At 41.5% G+C, this 19,641-nt stretch overlaps 1 protein-coding gene and 1 long non-coding RNA gene across 2 annotated transcripts in view; one reads left to right on the forward strand and one right to left on the reverse strand.

Moving 5' to 3' along the window:
• The window catches only part of LOC113017912 (CD226 antigen-like), a 133,461-nt gene that overhangs the window by 14,793 nt on the left and 99,027 nt on the right, over positions 1–19,641 (forward strand). The gene's annotated exons all lie outside the window — the stretch shown is intronic.
• LOC113017915 (uncharacterized) lies at positions 14,789–18,194 on the reverse strand. The gene is made up of 3 exons (XR_003271625.1): positions 18,103–18,194; positions 15,969–16,055; positions 14,789–14,952 (listed from the first exon to the last, which is right to left on the reverse strand). It is a non-coding gene; the product is annotated as an uncharacterized LOC113017915 (long non-coding RNA).

A 19,641-nucleotide genomic window follows, 5' to 3' on the forward strand; every position in this document is an offset into this window, starting at 1 on the left:
AAACCCACGCCGTGGGAGACACTGGCGGAGGAAAGCCAGGTGTTAAGGCTGAGCAGCCGGCTGAAACGGCCTATCCCTCTGCCACAGGTGGGGGTGGGCCCAGAGATAAAAGCACTCACCTGCAACTGGCTGCTGGCCATCTGAGACGTCCGCGCCGCGGCACCGGGGGTGTTCAGATGGAGATGCGCCAGCCGGACTGCATGAGTGACTCCCAGGTAGCCGCGCCGTGGGTGCTCTTCTCCGAGGAGCCGGGGTAAAGCACAGCTCTCCGCGGTGAGTTTGCACCACAGCGTCGGGTTGCCCGCCACAGCTCTGGGGGCGTAGTGGTGGAGATGGCGCAGACCTCAGCGACACAGCGGGATGGCGAGGGCTAGCGGTCAGAGGAGGAAAGTCCACAGGATCCAGGACATTGAATTTATTCTCCAGTACTACCGCGCCGGAGGGGTGAGGGTGCGAGAGACGGATCCTCCTGCCCCCTCTGCAGCCACCACGCGTCTCAACCAGTTAGTTAAAATTAAGTTAAAATGTTCAATCAAAACATAACACAGAACGTGATAACGAATGATGGTTATAAAAATGTTTCACTCCTATTCACAAGAGAACCAGTCATTGGTAATTTACATAACAGCATTCTCTTGATGTGTGGTTTTAGAAATCTTCCTATCCAGTAGCAATTTTGTTCTTCAGCCCAAGGACTTTGGGGGAGAGCTTTTCCCCATCCAATCCCATCAACACTTCCTGAATGAATTCATAATAGTGCCTCAATTCCTTGGGGTAGGCTAGGTTTAGTGCATAGATTACTCCAAACATCAATGCACAAGCTTGGGCCGGAGATCCAATGTTGTCCATGAGTATCTCCCCTTCAACAAATATTCCAATGTCATCATAATGTCCATTTTGTCCATCCTCCCTGTTGATGGCATAAATGCCCATGGTGTGCTTCTTTAGGCCTCTCTGGATGTCATCTCCTTCAATGTCCTAAACATTTAATAAAAAGGTAAAAGAAAAACAATTAACTCTTCAATTAAATTCCAATCTAGTCGTTTGTGTGTTTGTGTGTGTGTGTGTGTGTGTGTGTGTGTGTGCGTGCGTCCGTGCGTGCGTGTGTGTGTGTGTGTGTGTGTGTAAATATCTATCTAAAAAGTGTGTGTATAGATGACTTGCTAACAATGATTTAAATGACTTACCAAGTACTCCCGAATAAGGCTTACGTCCTCTTCACCAAGGTAGAGGCAAAGTGCCCTGAGAACTGCTTCCCTTTTCACGTTAACATCACTTTCAGCCTGTTTAAAGAGAGTTGCTGATTAAATCAATTTGGAAAAAAATAACAACAATGTCTGACATTCGCAATAAGTAAATTTCCCACTGACACGTCTTCCGAGGAGGAAGCAGGGTCTGGGGATGAGGGGAATGACCCTCCAATTTCCGGGGGCGAGGTCACTGAGGCAGTTAAACAACTCCTTGGTGGCAGAGCCCCTGGTGTTGATGAGGTCCGCCCCGAGTTCCTGAAGGCTCTGGACGCTGTAGGGCTGTCCTGGTTGACACGCCTCTGCAATGTTGCGTGGAGATCAGGGGCAGTACCTGTGGACTGGCAGACCGGGGTGGTGGTCCCCATCTTTAAGAAGGGGGACCGGAGGGTGTGTTCCAGCTACAGGGGGATCACACTCCTCAGCCTCCCTGGGAAAGGAGCCAGCTGAGGTGGTTCGGGCATCTGACAAGGATGCCCCCTGGGCGCCTCCTGGGTGAGGTGTTCCAGGCATGTCCCACCGGGAGGAGGCCCCGGGGCAGACCCAGGACACGCTGGAGAGATTATATATCTCTCGGCTGGCCTGGGAACGCCTTGGTATTCCCCCGGATAAGCTGGAGGAGGTGGCTGGGGAGAGGGAGGTCTGGGCCTCTTTGCTTAGGCTGCTGCCCCCGCGACCCGGCCTCGGATAAAGCGGATGAAGATGGATGGATGGATGGATAATTTTATTCATGTTTCTACACTTTAAGTCACTTATGTTTTTCATACACAACTTGTATTTTAAGTGCTGCTCAAATAAATACTCTGTACGGTACACAGGTCAATCACTATAAATGCTAGCCTCTTTATACCTATATTTGGGATCGTCTTAATCCAGATTAATTAATGTATAACATAAGGAATTACTGAAAAGAACACTCAGCAAAAAAAAGCATGCCTTTACCTCATTACTCTGGAAAAGTGCAGGCCACCTAGCTTTAAACTCCCCAGCAGTTGGACTTCCCTGCACCACCTCTTGTCTACGGTAGGAAAATGTTCTTGACGTCTTCTGTCTTACATCTGAGGCACTGTTTCTTCGTCTGACGTCGGTCAAAAGCTCAACCCTGATGTTTTCTAGACTCTCATCCGTTTCGCCAGCTGGGTGTAATGGACAAAAATTGACCTCAGCCTTTTTAGGTTTCTTAACATTTTTGGCTGGGAGGCAATCATCACTGGATTTGTTTTTCAAAGCATTTATAGTCACTTCAGGACAGCCAATGTTGCGCATCTTTGTCCTGTAATTAGCCATCTTATATTTCAGGCTAATCATCCAGCCATAGTAACCTGTGGCAGATGGCTCTCGCAGACAAGGAATTTTTTGATCAGTGCCCCTGCAACTTCATCTATTTGGTAATTTTGAGGATAAGCAGTAAACTGAAAAATCGCCTCAGCTAGCTTCTCTAAGATGTCAGATTTAACACCTGGAGTAATCTTGAGCCGAGCTCCATTTTCTCTGAAGGTCTCATTTCCACGCTGAAGTTGCACCTCTACATTGAATGAAAATCGAGGAATAGTAAACTCGCGAGGCCATGCACATGATCTCAGCTCACTGTCTGACTGTGGTAGAATTATGGTGCTGTCTGAGTTGGATGAAGACGATGAGAGACTGGAGTTTCTTTGAATACTTTCTGGACTTGCAGAGTAGTCAACACTGCATGTGGGATACTGCTTTGACAAAGATGCACTTGTATCCAGATTTGCCATGTACACAAGTTTGATTGTACTTCGGTCTTGAATGTCTTGCATTGATGTTATGTTCATAAACTCATTGTTGAAGTCAGGATCCATGAATTGAATACGAAAGTCTCTTTCAATTCCAAATGCTTGGCAAATTGTGCTCTGAAGATCAGTCAAAGTTCTTGGCAAGTCTCCTAAAATCATCATCTGCCACGATGACTCTCAGCTTCAGCTGCTCTGCCATTCTTCAATCTGATTTTTAAAGACATTAGGAGAAAAAAAAGTTAAAATACTTTGCATTGAATAATTTTATTAGGGAGCACGAGAGTGCAGAACTGCAACACAGGTTTTACGGGTAAAAAGCAGTTTATTTAATTTTATTCTATAGCTTCATACTGTTTTTTTGTAAACTGTGCTTGCGACTTTTGTGTGACTTAAAGGTACTGTAAATATTTGATTTGTAGTCACAACCTTTAAACATACATGTTACTGTCTCATTGTTTTTTACATGACGGCTAATGTGCACAAAATATTCACGCTCTGTTCCTAATTCACTACAACAACATAACTGACAGGAAAAAGTTGTAAATTTGTCAGAGTGCTCTGGGGTATTGCTATGATTCCTTGACAAGTGTGTCAGAAGTGAATTCCAAGTCTTTAAAAGACATGGACACTCAGGATATAGGCACTTAATGTGATGGCCACGCCCAAAATGACTATGTTTCAGTCTATAGTGCTTAAGAAGTTCTGATCGTCTAGAAACTTCAGCACTGCAGTCTTTACACTTCCACATAAACTGGACAAACAAAGAAAGAAAATTTGAAACAAAAACAAAAAACACACTTAGTACTTTACACAAAGAAAACTTTAGCCGTGGTTAACCTACAAGATTGGATGCATCTTAGAAGTATGCTTGTAGGCTGTATTATCTAGAGCATTCTTTTCCCAACTCTGTTCCTTGAGGATGCCCATCCTGCATATTTTTGATGTTTCTCTGCTTCAGTGCACCCTGACATATTAACTGTGTCAGTGACAGACTTGTGCACAACTTAATGAAGAAATTAGGCTAAACATTAATTCAAATCAGTGTGGTGATGCAAGGAGGCATCTAAAAAAATGCAGAACAGAGGTCTTTGAGGAACAGGGTTGGGAAACACTGATCTAGAGTGCACCTACAATCTGATCAGGTTAGAAAGCAATACCATAACAGTGCCAATTGAACAATCAAATAAAAGAAAAAAACAAAAACTAATATGTTACAGCCAGCAACTTTCATGTTCAATTTTAAATAATTTGCTCTAAAGCATGGGAATTGTTGGCAACACATGGAATCAGTGTTCTACGCCCTAGTCTTTTAAAAAGAAAAACAAAAAAACTGTACAAAATATAGAGGCATCTTATCTTAAACTATATTAATCATATGTAATAACTGATATTAATTAATATCAATATTAATAATCACAAGAACCCTTAAGATGAGATAGATAAGTGCTCATATTACCCCAGTTCTTCAGCAGCTTCACTGGTTGCCCATAGAAGCCAGGATAAATTTTAAAATCTTACTTCTTACATACAAATGTATCCATAAAACTGCTCCTTCATATTTGTGTGACCTACTCCATATCACCACTGTTTCCCGCCCTCTCAGATCATCATCTGCCATTCATCTTACTGTTCCGTCCTCACACCTCATTACTATGGGGAACAGAGCTTTTAGTCGCTCTGCTCCTCGGCTCTGGAACTCTCTTCCTCCTGCACTAAGAAATACTGACTCCCTCTCTACATTCAAGACACAGCTCAAAACACATCTGTTTAAACTGGCTAATTTGCTTTAATGCTGATTTTATTTGTTGTCATGCTCTGTTTTGCGATTTTTACTTATTTTATGTATTTTATGACTGTTGTTCCTTTTATTAATTGTGTTTTTTGTAAGGTGTCCTTGGGTTTCTGAAAGGTGCCCTCAAATAAAATGTATTATTATTATTATTATTATTATTATTATTATTATTATTATTATTATTATTATTATTATTATTATAAACTTGTCACTGCAATACTGTCGTGATAAATATGTAAGGAATTTGCATGTACTTACCAAAATAACGCTGTTTCCTTGAATAAACAATAACACACAAGTGGAAGAAAATCTGCCAGAAAAGGAACACAAATACAAAAAATTAAAATGAGGACTTTAGAAAGACAAACAATTACCATTTCCAAGCAACTTCTTGATACTCCCTTGTAACAAAACAAATCTTACTTGTGCCTCTGTGCAAACTACAGATGGCACGATACCACTTTTTTTATGTCCGATATGATATCATAAATTTGATTATCTGCCGATGCCGATGTGAATCCGATATAGTGTTTTTTTTAATCAATAAAAGTGTTTTTTAAATATCTTAAGTTCATACTCATTTTTAAAAAACATTAAAACTATTCTGTTATACCTGTATGCAAAAAATACACTGCACCCAAAATATTTTATACTTCAGCAATACTGATCAACCTAAAAAACTTACACCATCCTCCTTATTCAGGTATTCTAAACAGTACATAGAAATATTAAACAAACTAATAGGGCTGCCAACTTCCAGCAAAAATATTAGGAAACCACCGTCTGCCTCATAATGCTTAATTGACGTAATCTACTTTAATGCACAGAAACAATTATTTTCCTACAATAATTAGATTCAACATTTTTCTTCAATACAGTTGCAGACAGCGTACCTTCCCAAAGGAAAAAGTGCTATATGTACTACTATTACTAGGGTATATATTAGACTTAATATTTACTACATACAATAATGGATTTCTATACATTTAACCAGATCACCACTTTGCTTGTAAGATTTAGATAATTATTTATTCAAAGCTAGACATTTTAAATGAGAATAAGAAAGAAAATTATTTATTTGTGCCCCCCTCTCCCTGTTAATGCCCTACCTGGCCCCCTGACAACACTTTGCTAGATCCGCCCCTGCACAGTTACCAGCTGTCAGCTACCTAAAAAAGGATCCTGGTGTTATTTGTCTTTCAGAAACAGTTCATAACTTCCTTTCAACTCATTCATGTGACCTAAAAGGTAAACCTGTTTCTTCATTACCTGTTCAGCTCTGATGATTCAGTAAAAACATCTCCTGGTTTCACCTTCATGTTTCCTTCTCACCACATATCCAAACTGATATCATGACCAGCAGCTATTACGGCTGTGCCTTCAGAAAACACAAGCGGATACTAGAAAGTAATATTAAAAAAATTCTAGCAACAGCTGATCAAGCTTAAAAGTGCTGCTGTTGTTTATCTGCCGTTTTCCACTTTCTAGCGCAAACTGGGCGATTAACAAACAAGAGAGGCAGGACTAGCGACAGAAAAGCCGATCACCTGATAATCGATCAGTTTCATGATTGAAGTAGCAACAGGAGAGGGAGGGGTGAGAATGAGGGAAGAAGTTTTAGCTGTTCAGCATGAAGACCCCGAATAACTCCAGCTTTGTGTCTTTTTTCATTCTAGCTGAAGTACGAAACAAATCGCTTCCTTTCCCCCTCAATACAAAACTCTGACAGCCAGTCCAGCTGTGGCTCCATACATCGGTTGTTAAGCTCAACATGGAAATACTATGCAAACATACAGAGATGAACTTACACACTTGCTTTACTTCTCTGTGTTAGTTTTCTCTGAGATTAAATGCAGCGGTTTGGAAGCACGTAGCGAGGCTTCAAATGCTAAACCAGACCGCTGACAGGTCTCGCACTCAACAGCTCTATCAGCTGAAGCAACTTCTTATCTGAGTTAATTTCAGTCCTGACAAACATCACTCTCAGTGCTTTTTGAGCTCACATTATTGGCAGCCACTGAGTTATTCAATTCAATTCAATTCAATTTTATTTATATAGCGCCAAATCACAACAAAAGTCGCCTCAAGGCGCTTCATAGATACAGAGAAAAACCCAACAATCATATGACCCCCTATGAGCAAGCACTTTGGCGACAGTGGGAAGGAAAAACTCCCTTTTAACAGGAAGAAACCTCCGGCAGAACCAGGCTCAGGGAGGGGCGGCCATCTGCTGTGATTGGTTGGGGTGAGAGAAGGAAGACAGGATAAAGACATGCTGTGGAAGAGAGACAGAGGTTAATAACAGATATGATTCAATGCAGAGAGGTCTATTAATACATAGTGAGTGAGAAAGGTGACTGGAAAGGAAAAACTCAGTGCATCATGGGAATCCCCGGCAGCCTACATCTATTGCAGCATAACTAAGGGAGGATTCAGGGTCACCTGGTCTGGCCCTAACTATATGCTTTAGCAAAAAGGAAAGTTTTAAGCCTAATCTTAAAAGTAGAGATAGTGTCTGTCTCCCGAATCCAATGGAAGCTGGTTCCACAGCTTCCAGTTTCTCCTCCACAGTTTTCAACCATTATTTGTTTCTGCACAAAAGACGTTGTGCAACGCCAATCCTACTTCCTACTGCACCCCTGACTGTGGAGGTGCATTCAGAAGCCCCCTCCCCCACCCGACTATTCCTTAATGTCAATGTTGTGGCGGGAGGGACGATTTCTCAATTTAAAACTGCAGGCTGTCTGTACAGTGAACTTTGCAGCTAACTACAACAGAGAAATTGCCTCGTTCCATAATTTGTTAGTACAAAGTGTGCCACCAGAACTAAGCTAAAAACATATGACATTTTAACGCATCAATACAATTACTCTTTTAATAGAGTAGTAGCTAATGGAGCACATAGCTAGCTTAAGTCAAATCACGACAAAGTTCAGAGGTGTACAACTACTTAGACTTCTTTCTCCATGTGCACACGTCTTAAAGAGTCAACATGCTTTGACTGAGGTAAAAAAAAATAAAACAAAAACGACCGTAAAAGGTTTACTTACCGAAGCTAGACCACCTTTACACGAAGTTGTGTGATTAACTTGAGCCCGCTTGCAGCACACAAAACGTCCGCTTTCAGTCCGCGCGCAAAATGGTGGCCTGTCCTAATGCATGCACAAAATGGCCCAGCAGGATGCTATGAAAAATATACTTAAGCATTTTGAGCTACATTTAATTAACTAAAATTAATTGGATTAAAACGCAGGGAATGTATTCTGGAGTTACTCAAATTATATATGTAGACAGGAATTACTCATTTGAATTAAAAAGATATACCAAAATAAAATATGCTATATCTAAAAGGAGCCAATATCACTTTTTTCAGTGTACTCCATAATGTGTTTTACATTATTATATGTATATATGTGTAACGTGGTATTTTTCAATTATTGTATTTACCAACATCAAGAAGTCACAAGCAAAGAAAGACCACACAATGGTGCAGATTTAAACAAGGAGAGTTTACTGGTCAAAACTATTTATTAAACAAATAAAACACATTTTCTTAACCACCAAAAAATACACGTTCAAAGCAACACAACGGAGGCCCAATATCAGACAGAATTCCACTCAGTAGAGTGAGCAGTCATAATGAAGCGGTTGGTTTTATTTTGTGGATTCAAGCTGCACTTCATATTTTTGACCACCAGATGTCACCAGAGAGGACTGTGTTGAAAAGCTTCGAGTAATGAACCGTTTTTCAATACAAGCTTCAGTGCCTCAGAAAGCTTCATTTGGCCATCACTAGTATTCAGGTGTGTTGCAACAGGAACACATGGAAAAGCTGCAGGACACCGACCTTGAGGACTGGAGTTTGAGACCCCTGTTCTAGAGACTGTTGCAGTCATGTGTATAAGCCTGGACTGGTTTCAGCTGTTATATTTTAATGACATGGCTTTTTTACTGTAAATAAATCACATGTTCTTAACTGCTGACCTGAGTTCTTACACCTCTTGGCTACCATCCCTTTTTAGCTGCTCTTCACCTGATGGAAAAGGACTCTTCAAATTTTCAAGCCGATATGATAACCTTACTAAGCCCGTGATGTGGAGGTTCAGCTTTTCAGATCAATTTAAGATCAAATCACTCAAAAAGAAAAGAGAATGATTCTTGGGACAGAGTTTAATACACAGAATCACATGAACAGCAAAATCTTACATTTTACAGCAAAATAATAGCAGAAAAGCGAAACGAGCCCCAGGGTGAAGAGCCTTTAAGCACAAACAGCTCAGACACGCAAAATGACAGACAAGGGGAAAAAAAGCAGCAGCATCCCAGGACATCTCGACCCTCCTCTTTATATAGGGTAAGTGACCCCTCATCGTGCTGTTGGGTATTTTCCATTCCTTGCATTTCCCCTAATCTGCATTAAAAAAAATTTTTTTTTTTTTTTTGCCTGTCCCGTTTGGCTCTTTTGCCATCAGAATTATTGTCTAAAGGCAAAGAAAGATGCCCAACGGATTTACTTTACCAAATTGACCATCCCAGCCTTGCCATAATGGTCCATTTGATTCACCTTTTATTGTTTATTTTATTTTCACTTGCTGAATATGGGACAGACTTGACTGGGGGAAAGAAGGGGAGAAAGAAAGAGGGAAAGAGAAATCAGAATCAGAATACTTTATTGATCCCTGGGGGAAATTATTTTTTGTTACAGTGCTCCATTTTAAACCAACATTAAGACAAGCTGAGAAGAGGGACGGTGGAGAAGGGCCAAAAAACAAAAACCAACAGAATGGGCAGGGAAAAAAATGCATACATCGATCACCTGGATCACCTGTTGAGAAAGAAAAAGGAAAACAAGCAGAAGAGAACAAGAGTAATACAATAAACAACATCACAATGATATATGGGAATATGACAGTAAATACTAAATATTAAACATTATTGTGCAGCACATAAGATCAACAGAACACAGTGTGCTTTGAGGTAGGAGCCAAAAAGGGTGTAGTTTGTGGGTGTGATCACCCGTGTGTACACCTGTGAGCATGGACGCGCTTGTTTTTTGTTTTTTTAAAAGGTTCCTTCATGTAATGATCTGCTAGAGGGTGTGGGGGGGGGGGGGGCACAGCCCCGTCCTCCAGGGCATGAAGCAGGTATGGAGGAGATCAAAACTCCAGACATCCAGAGGCCCCCAGAACACAAGAGACCAAGGAAGACCCACAGAGGGGCAGCTGCGCCACTGTCCCAGAAAGAGCTGAGGAGAGTTCCAGATGAGGGCTCACCCAGCAGCCGCGGAGCAGAAGCCAGGGGGAGTTGCAGTGACGCGCCTGTGAGCTCCGCCGGCAGCCAGCTGAGTGACCGAGCCCCAGGCCGAGAGGCCGGGGGCACCCCACCTCTGAAGTGGCCCGAGCGAGCCCCAGGCTCCAGGCCCCGATAAGCGGCCACCAAGGAGTGAGCCGGCGTGTACCTGGACGCCCATCCCCAGACACAAAGAACCACCAACGCACCGATGTCTGAGGGAGTCCGCCACTGGCAGGGGAAGTGGTGGTGGGGGGAGATAGGCCTCAAACCTTGGAGGGCCTGAGATGTCCCCAGAGAGGTGGCGTCTGATACCCAACCTGACATATAGACACAGACATACAGGCACACACAGATACAAACATCCATTCCCACCCTCATGCTCTCATATGCACTTACTCCACACTCAACCAACGTGGAGACAGACATAAAGAGACGCTGTACATACGATCACACTCCCCAAGCGTACTCTACAAACCGGGTCTAGGTACTCTTGTCCCTGGAGGGGGGAACTGCACCCAGACCCAGGTGGTGTTACCCTTTTCCCTGCGGTGGGGAGAGGCAGACCGCCCCGACTCCGCAGCAGCAGGGAGGCCCCACACCCCAGACCGCAGTCGGACGGCCAACTCCTCCTAGCCCCCCCACTCCAGCAGGTCGCAGAGAATGGGGGTGAGAGAAGACTCCAAACCTCCCTCCACCCGCTCACTGTAGTGTTGATGCATGTGTGTTCTAAGGTGCAATTAAAACCCAGGAGGGCATGGAGCTACCTGCCAGAGAGCAGCAGGTAAGCGCATGGTCCCTCCTGCTAGCCCTCAATGTCTACGTGTATTTAAAATTGAGAGGTGGGCGACGACGCCAGGGGTGAGGTGTACACCCTGATGGTAACTTGGACTCCGTGTATCGTGCCCACCCCCAAGATCCTATATGTATGTGTTATGAGAGTGTGAGTAATGTGAATGTCTAAGTTGTGGGATAAAATTGAGGCAGAGGCAGCCAGAAGGGGACAGAGCGGGGAGGGGGGGGGGGTAGCCTCCTCTGCACCCTGGTGACATACCCCCACTCCAAGGCCCTGCATGTGTGGGTGGTTGTGGTGGAGCGGGAAGAGGGAGGCAGCTGGAGATGGGGAGGAAAGAAAGGGAGGGGCAAGTGACCCCTCCCTGGGGCCAGCTCCCCCGCTGACCCCAGTAAGCACCCCCATACTCCGCGACCCGCCAGGGAAAGGGGGCCCAGGCCCATCCAAACCGGGGCCCAGTGCAGCAGCGCCTCACGGCCCCACAGACCCCGGGACAGTCCACCCAACCCCACCACAGAGAAAACTGCACCCACCCCACCATCCACTCGTCTTCCAGACTACATGAGACAATAGACGCCCAGGCTGAGATCTTCCTCCACCTCTCCTATATCTCCCCCTCCAGCAGAGAGGAAAGCTCCTGCAAGATGTGACAATCTCCCCCACCAGTTGAAGAGCTCCCCAGGTGGCTTGACGCACCGGCGGCACCCTGCGCCAGGGATGGGCCCCCATGCACCCGCTCGCCCACAACCCCGGCAACACATCAACCAGGACCCAAGCCCCCGAGGCCCGGCCAGGGCCCCAGCCCAGAGACGGAGCACCCCCAGAACCTCACGCCTATCCCCGCTGCACACAGCCATGAGGAAACCGTCACCTGAGAGCCAACAGAGCCCCTAACCGGACATGACCGCTACCCCGGGTTGAGCCCCCCAAGGAAGATGCCTCCGGGGAACCCCCCGACGCCCTAGGCCTGTCCCTACCCCCACACCAATCACAACAGTGAAGGCGGGACCAAACTATGACTCCCCCCCCCCCCCCCCCCCCCAAAGCAGAATATAAGTTTGATTATAGAATTGCCTCCACGCTTGCATTTAGACAAAAGTCTGATATTAAGTTTTTCTATGAATAAAATATAGTACCTTTTATGTACCAGCAATTTTAGAAGTCTTTTTCTAATAAATGTAAGTTTTTGTCAGAATAGGTGACAACAAATAAGGAATATTAAGCACAGTGGAAACAGCAGCCAGGTTTCAGTCTGCAAAGATAAAGCTAAAAATGTTTGCCCCATTGGTAAAGTGGACCCATTCTGCTTTTCCTTATTTCCTTATTTTCCTTGTTTCATGTCATATTCCCTCTCATATTCCAGTGGTGGCTGTTCATAGTAAACATGGCCAGAGTTTTTTTTTAATAATTTTAGTATCAATTTATGTGCGTATAATCCAAAACTAATCTGAAGCCATTAATCCAAATGAAGAGCAACCCAAACTGAAACCAGAAATGGTGACACATGAATGAAACAAAACTGGGAACAGAGAGGAAACAATGTTTATTGAACTACAAAGCTTGTAATCATGTTTCCTGTTGTTTGAACTGTGTGTTTGTGTTCAGACTTTAAACCAGAGCCAGACGTCGTCTACTCTTCACTGAAGTAGTCCACCAGTCCAACCACTGACGTCCAGCTGCTGGTCTCTAACTGGTCCCTCCAGCACCTCAGACCAAATGACATCCACATGTTCAACAGTTTAATATGTTTTATGTCTCTTGATCACTGAATTAGACCTTTATGACCCAGAACTACTTACTGACAATCAGTAATTAACTGACTGCAAAAAGCAATCAGTTAATTAATTTATTGGCATGTCGTTATTGTATGGCATTAGTTTTACATGTTTTCCTCGTGTGGTCCTGTGGCTTTCAAAGGTGGAAATTTTGACTCGTTCTAGTTTGGTTGTGGCAAACTGACACACTGCTCTCTTCAGAGCAGAAAAGAAACATTAAACTTCAAGCACAGACTAAAAACCGCAGGAGCATCATTCAGTGTGTGCTTCAGTGCAGGATGTGTGTGTTTGAGACGGAAGAGTTTTTAATTTGTGAATTTAAATTGAATAGAACAAGTTAAAATGAGCTTCAGGAAATAATCAGGGATATGTTTCAGGGGTGCCGGACTCCAGGCCTCAAGGGCCGGTGTCCTGCAGCTTTTAGATCTCACCCTGGGTCAACACACCTGAATCAAATGTTTACCAGGCATCTGGAAAACTTCAAGACATGTTGAGGAGGTAATTTATCCATTTCAATCAGCTGTGTTGGATTAAGGACACATCTAAAACCTGCAGGACACCGGCCCCCGAGGCCTGGAGTTTGACACCTGTGCATTACATGATAAAGTTATGCTTTCACATGGACAAAGAGGAAACAAACCTTGACTGTCAGGTGTCCTGTCCTGTCTTACTCAGTAGTTTGTGATCTGTGTGTTTTGGTTCCTGATAAACTTATAAATATGTGACTCAGACTGGACTTCCCTCTGGATCACATACCCTGAACAAGCACCGAGTCCTATTCCTATTGAACCTCTCAGTGAAGTTTAATGAAAATCTGCTGCCATCTCTTGGTGAAACTTGGTGTTACATCACATCAGCTGCTTTATAAATGACAACCACCACTAGGTCAGCGCTTAAGTGTAGAAGGGTGTGTGGGCTAATTTGAACAGCAGCAGGATTTTTTTTTTAAAAAAGTTGTTAATCCAACTTCTAATCCACATGTTAATCCCTGAGCGAACAGGAAAGGGAAATGGATTTTGAAATGCAGTTTATTAAAGTGGAATTTGAAAATGTTTGTTGAAATGAAGACTTAAAAAGCATTTTAAAAATCAGTTTATTAAATTGGAATTCAAAAATGAATTTACAAATGCAGATCTTATTCTACAATTCATTAATTAAGCACAGAATTTTTTATTTCGATGCGCGTGGCTCTTGTGGTCCTCTATACTTTTCTGCATACCTCATACACAGAGTTTAAGTTCATTGAAAGATCGTACGTGGTATATGGTATAGCTGGAAACACATAGAATACAGACACTGATGTTGTTCAGATATGCCTGCTTAAGAATGTCATGTGCATTTGCAATTGCATATTCATGTATGTGACAATAAAAAGGGCTGTAGCTAAGGAATCAGTCGAAGTTGGCTGAGGACAGGTGAAGGCCTGGGCTTGCTTCCCTCACAAGCCACAAAGACAAAGAGCTCTGTCTGGTCTTGTTTTGTCGTGCAGCTTGGGCTTGTGTTCCAGTGGGGTTTGTGCCTAGATAAACCCCCACTTCCTGTTGTTCCCAAAGGATCTCTAAAATCCTCAGAATCTTTTATTCCAGTTTTCAGGTCAAAGCAGCTTTGAGCAGTAATCAGCAGGATTCTTGTGAACAGCTGTTCAGGTTTAGGACGGAGCTCAGACTATCCTGGTCACACTGAGCAGTGACTGTTTGCTCATCTGGACTCTTTGTCTTAATATTTATGTGCCTCCCTGCCTGGGTTTGCTTCTTGTCTCTTTTTGAGCAATTCCTGTTTTATTGTGAAAGAATCTGTTCTCCACACAGATTTCTACCTTCCAGCAGTGACCCTGAACTATCTGCAGCTATGATCTGAGCAGACTGACTAAACATTAAACACCTCGATTACCTCCTTTCAGATACACTGAAGTCTGACCTGCATATGTGTGTCCAGGACTTATGTGGAAGACCAAAGTCCAGCATTTTATACTTTTAGCCACAATGTTCAGTAAGTGTGTTTGAAGAGTCCACCCGAGAAAAGAAGACATCCCTTTATGGCTATATATATATAAGACTGATCACAGGCAGAGAACAAAAGACAACAAACATCAAGTCAATGAACAGATTTCCAGTAAGTAGTTCTGAGTCATCAGAGTCTAATTCAGTGATAAAAAGACAAAAAATCTGTAACATGTGGATGTCCTCTGGTCCGAGGTGCTGGGGGGACCAGTTAGAGACCAGCAGCTGGACGTCAGTGGTTGGACTGGTGGACTACTTCAGTGAAGAGTAGACGATGTCTGGCTCTGGTTTAAAGTCTGAACACAAACACACACAGTTCAAACAACAGGAAACATGATTACAAACTTTGTAGTTCGATCAAGACCTCCAATCTCCACCTCTCTGCATCACACACAGTCCCAGTTCAGACTTTACTGGGAACCAGCTCAGATACAAATCACACAGCGTCCATATTGCTCACACTTCTTAAGAAGTCAGGGAGAAAAGGAGATCATGTAATTGATCCTACCGACTGTGTCTTAGGTTGTAAACAGACAATAAGACAATAGTATGAAGGTTATTTTTTGCATGGCTTCTAAATAAACATGTAGAGAATTTATTTTGACTTTCTTAAATGTGTTTCATCTTTATGCTGCTCTTGGATGTAAATGATGTCTTACTGTGAGAATATTTTATGGTAATTCTGATGAGAAAAAACAGATAAAATGTCTCTACATTTACATCACTGCAGATTAAAATAATTTCTAGATTTACAAAAACAAGAAGAATTCATCTTTATAATGTTACGTCCAAAGCTGTTTCATGCATTTATTTTTTAAATAATTCAGTTGAAGCATTGTTTGAAAAGCAATGTCTGACTTTCATTGGTTAAGATTTATAGAATTTCTATTTTGCTTGAATTTTGCTTTTGTCAGATTAAAGTTATTTCTGTGTCCACTGTGAGTTTTTCTTTCATTGACTGAAGGGTACAAACAATTTTGTCCACGTATGTAAGGCAAATGTTTTCTCGCAGATGTTTGGCAAATGTTTGGGACTTCTGCGTCTGTGAAACAGAATTGAGAGCAGTCTGCCTCCTTTAATTATGCTATTAGCTTTTTTAATGATCATTTTTATTTAATTTTTTTAAAATAATTTTCAATATTTTTCTTGCCTCTCTAGTTTTTCCTGACTCTGAGTTTGTCTTGTATTTCTTTGATTATGCTAAGTTAAGTTAGCATAAGGCAAACATCATGTTAGTTTAGCATGACGGCTGTAAACAGTGTGAGCAGCTAGCTTGTTTCTATCCAAAGTCAAAGTTAAACAGCAGCTGTACCTCTGGTCTTCTTTGGTCTGATGATTATTTGTCCATAACTGACGTCTTCAGTTCTCACTGCTGAGTAGACAGCAGCTGGATCACTGTCTGCACAATAAAACAAAATAAAACACAATAAAACACAATAAAACACACTGCAGGTACAACTGCAGCAGTATTTGCACCACAGGATCATTTCATCACAAAGCAAACCTTTAGAACATTTCTAGCATCATCATTTACAATGTGAAAAAATGTTTTTTTATTAGTGTGTGCGTAGATATTTTACTTTACAGGACAGCTTCATTTTTTTCATAGACTCTGACATTTTTTATTTATCTGTCGCAAACTTCAATTCCTGATTCATTTTGATGATAAGAAAGACCAATTTGAAGATAAAATGAAGGAGAAGTTATGATGCGTTGAGATGGCCCGGCAGCAATGGAAAAACATTTAATTAGTTTTTTTATGCAGCATTGCAAAGACATTTGGTGATACATTTTATAAACTGCAGCAGCTTTTCACAGTTTTTTCCTGATCTTAACACCTCAGCTGTGAAACAGCGCCTGCATACAAAGAACTGGGGCGAGTTTCTGTGTAAAAGATGTGGACGACCACAAAGCTGCCATCTTCAGTTAGAACAGGCTTGACACCCTTCACCACAGAGCACAACGCAAACATGTTCTCACAACATGAACACTATTATTAGCCAAACCAGAACAATGGTGAGAAATCGCACCCATGTCAGACTGACTGCAGTCAACAACAGGATGTATCTGCTGTGGTTTTACATGCAAAAAAAATTATTAATTATAACAAAGAATACTGCTCATGTGTTTTTTCATCACATGTGAACACACTGTAAACTCCATAAAGCTGCCACAAAGACAAATATGCATCAATTTATGACTGAAAAAAGTGCAGCATTTCCCTCACAGAGCTGTTTTAGCAAATAAATAAATTATATATATATATATATATATATATATATATATATATATATATATATATATATATATATATATATATAAAATCACAATAATTATGTTCAGCAGTTAGTGGAATATTACTGTATTTGTTCATAAGTTTCTCACAAGTGAATTATCCTGACCTTTTTTTAAAAAAAGTAACTAATACAACAATGTTTAGCACTCTTGATAGTCGCTTCAGCCTGGTGCTAATTATGAACTGCTAATATTAGCATGTGCAGTGAAAATGAAAAGTAAACACTCATGCTAAAATACCTGATTTATTATTTTAACCTCCTAGGAGCTGGTGTCCACATATGTGGACATCACATTTTGGGTTATTTATGCCAAAATACAAAATTTTACTCTACAAGGGCCTGATTACGAGGACATTATACTGTATACTGTACTCTATTAAAATTTAAAACGAATGGCGTCATATGTGAACCAAATTTCTCTCAGAAACAAAAATCAAGTAAAAAAACAAAACAAAACAAAACTGTTAATTCTTTATTTTTACATTATTCAAGTCTCAAACAGCCTAAATAGCAAAGAGAATTTAAAAATGCATGACATAGGTCTTAGCAGGTTAAAAATAAGACTGCAATAAACCATTTCAAAACTTCATATCTTTATATCTTTAATGTGACCTTTGACCTCTACGATTCAACTGAAAAACAAACAAACCTGTTATGGAAAAAGATGGTTGCGCAGTTACTTTGTTGAAGCACGTTTTAATCACAGTATTCTCGGGCACGAGTCTATCAGCACATCTTGACTCTGCAATATTTGCCCACAGTCAGATTGAGAGGGCATCTCTTGTTCACAGCTGTCTTCAGGTCACGCCACAGATTTGGATTTAGGTCTGGATGGTCTCATCAAATTAAAAGGTGCTTAAACAAAGCTTTAGTTTAAGGGTGGACATACTTATGCAACCAGCTTATTGTACATTTTCATCATATTCACATTATTAACTTTTTTTTGCTGTAAAAGTTTTGTTTGTTTTTTACTTAAATTTTACAGGTTATAGGTTGCATCAAAGATTGGGAGAGTTTTGAAATCATTTATTGTGGTCTCATTTTTTATTATCCCAAAAATCTTTTCATCTTCATACCCACTGTAACATGAAGCCTCAGTTTCTGGCTGTAAAAGTGAATCTTGATATAGACAAAGAAGAGCAGCTGTACCTTCAGTCTTTGATGTTTTCTTCCTGTCTTTGATGATGATTGGTCCATAACTGATGTCTTCAGTTCTCACTGTTGTGTAGACTTCAGCTGGATCACTGTCTGCACAATAAAACACACGGAGGACATGTGGCAGTTCAGGTCACAGCAGAGGACATCATATGTAAACTGCTGCTAATGCTGCAGTAATATTTGTTGATGTTTTCTCCAAGGATTAAGAATTTTAGTTTAAAATAATTACAAACAAAGTAAAATGCTGGCTTATTCATACATGTTCTTTACTAATTTGTGGTTGCTGATTTAAAAAAAATGTCTTTTTTTGTCATCTCATGTTTTGTTTCACACAAATGGCATCAGGAGAGTGAAGACATCTTTGATGACATTTAATCTCATCTTTGCTTTTATTTTAAAGTTCTGCTCTAGGTCAACACACTTGGCTAAATTATTTGCAATCCTCACTGTATCTTTTGTTATTTTCAAACCTTATACTTGAAGCAATTTAGCCAGTAATGGATGGAGATGACAGACTGACTGTTTGCCTATGTTGGTGAACCATCGGGCCATTCCTTTTCACCAGTTACCTTTAATGGAGTTACTGTTTAGCATGGACCTCATCAGGCTATTTCACCAGAGTGCACAGGGATGCCATTTTGTTTTATGCAACATGATATCCCAAAGCAGTAGCGGTTTTTGATACTGGCGACACAGGTGGCATCACGGGCATCAGCAAAAAAAAAAAGCTATATGTTATAAATATTATATATTATAAAAATTTACAATTTACATTTTGATGATTTAAAGTCTCACACACAACCTGTCAATGGGGCGGGGGGGCTTCTTCCAAATAGAGCACATTTCATTCATAAAGTTGTAAATCCAAGCCCATTATGTATTCATGATTTGAATCCTGGGTTGTGCGAAATCCCAGAAATAAACCCGACAAAAAGTGAATCTGTGAACTAAGGTGTAGGTGTGTTAGGTTATGTTGTGGTGATCCCTGAGTTAAAGGATGGGTGTTCATACTGGAGTGCAACATTAAAACCGATGTAAGATGGACAAGAAAAGTTCAAAGCCATCAGGTCCTCAGTTTAGAAAAAATAGAAAAGAAGAGGAGGAGAAACGAGCAAAAGATGCAGGTAAGCAGATGTGTGATTGGATAATGGCAGGTCATCCTGAACCAATCAGAATACTTTATTAATCTCTAAGGAAATTATGTGGGTTACAGTTGCTCCAAGAAGAAATGGTAAAAATAGCAACAGTAACAGATGGGAGTGTTCGACCAGGGCGAGGACTGCGACTGTCCCAAAGCAATGCTGCTTCACAGCAATTCTGCAAAGAGTGTAGCAAAGAGAGTATCCTGAAAGAAATGACTGACTGACCAGGGCATCTCGTTCATGTCTCACATGTTAAAAGAACTGCATGAATTACTAAGCATTAAATCTACTTGGACTATCATGTACCGCAAACCAACAGGCTGGTGGAGCACCTGGATAAGACCTTAAAATCTATAATTCATAAAGATGAATCACCCAGGATCACCTG

This window comes from Astatotilapia calliptera, unplaced genomic scaffold (assembly GCF_900246225.1).
Source record: "Astatotilapia calliptera unplaced genomic scaffold, fAstCal1.2 U_scaffold_28, whole genome shotgun sequence".
In the NCBI taxonomy this organism is placed as follows: domain Eukaryota; kingdom Metazoa; phylum Chordata; class Actinopteri; order Cichliformes; family Cichlidae; genus Astatotilapia; species Astatotilapia calliptera.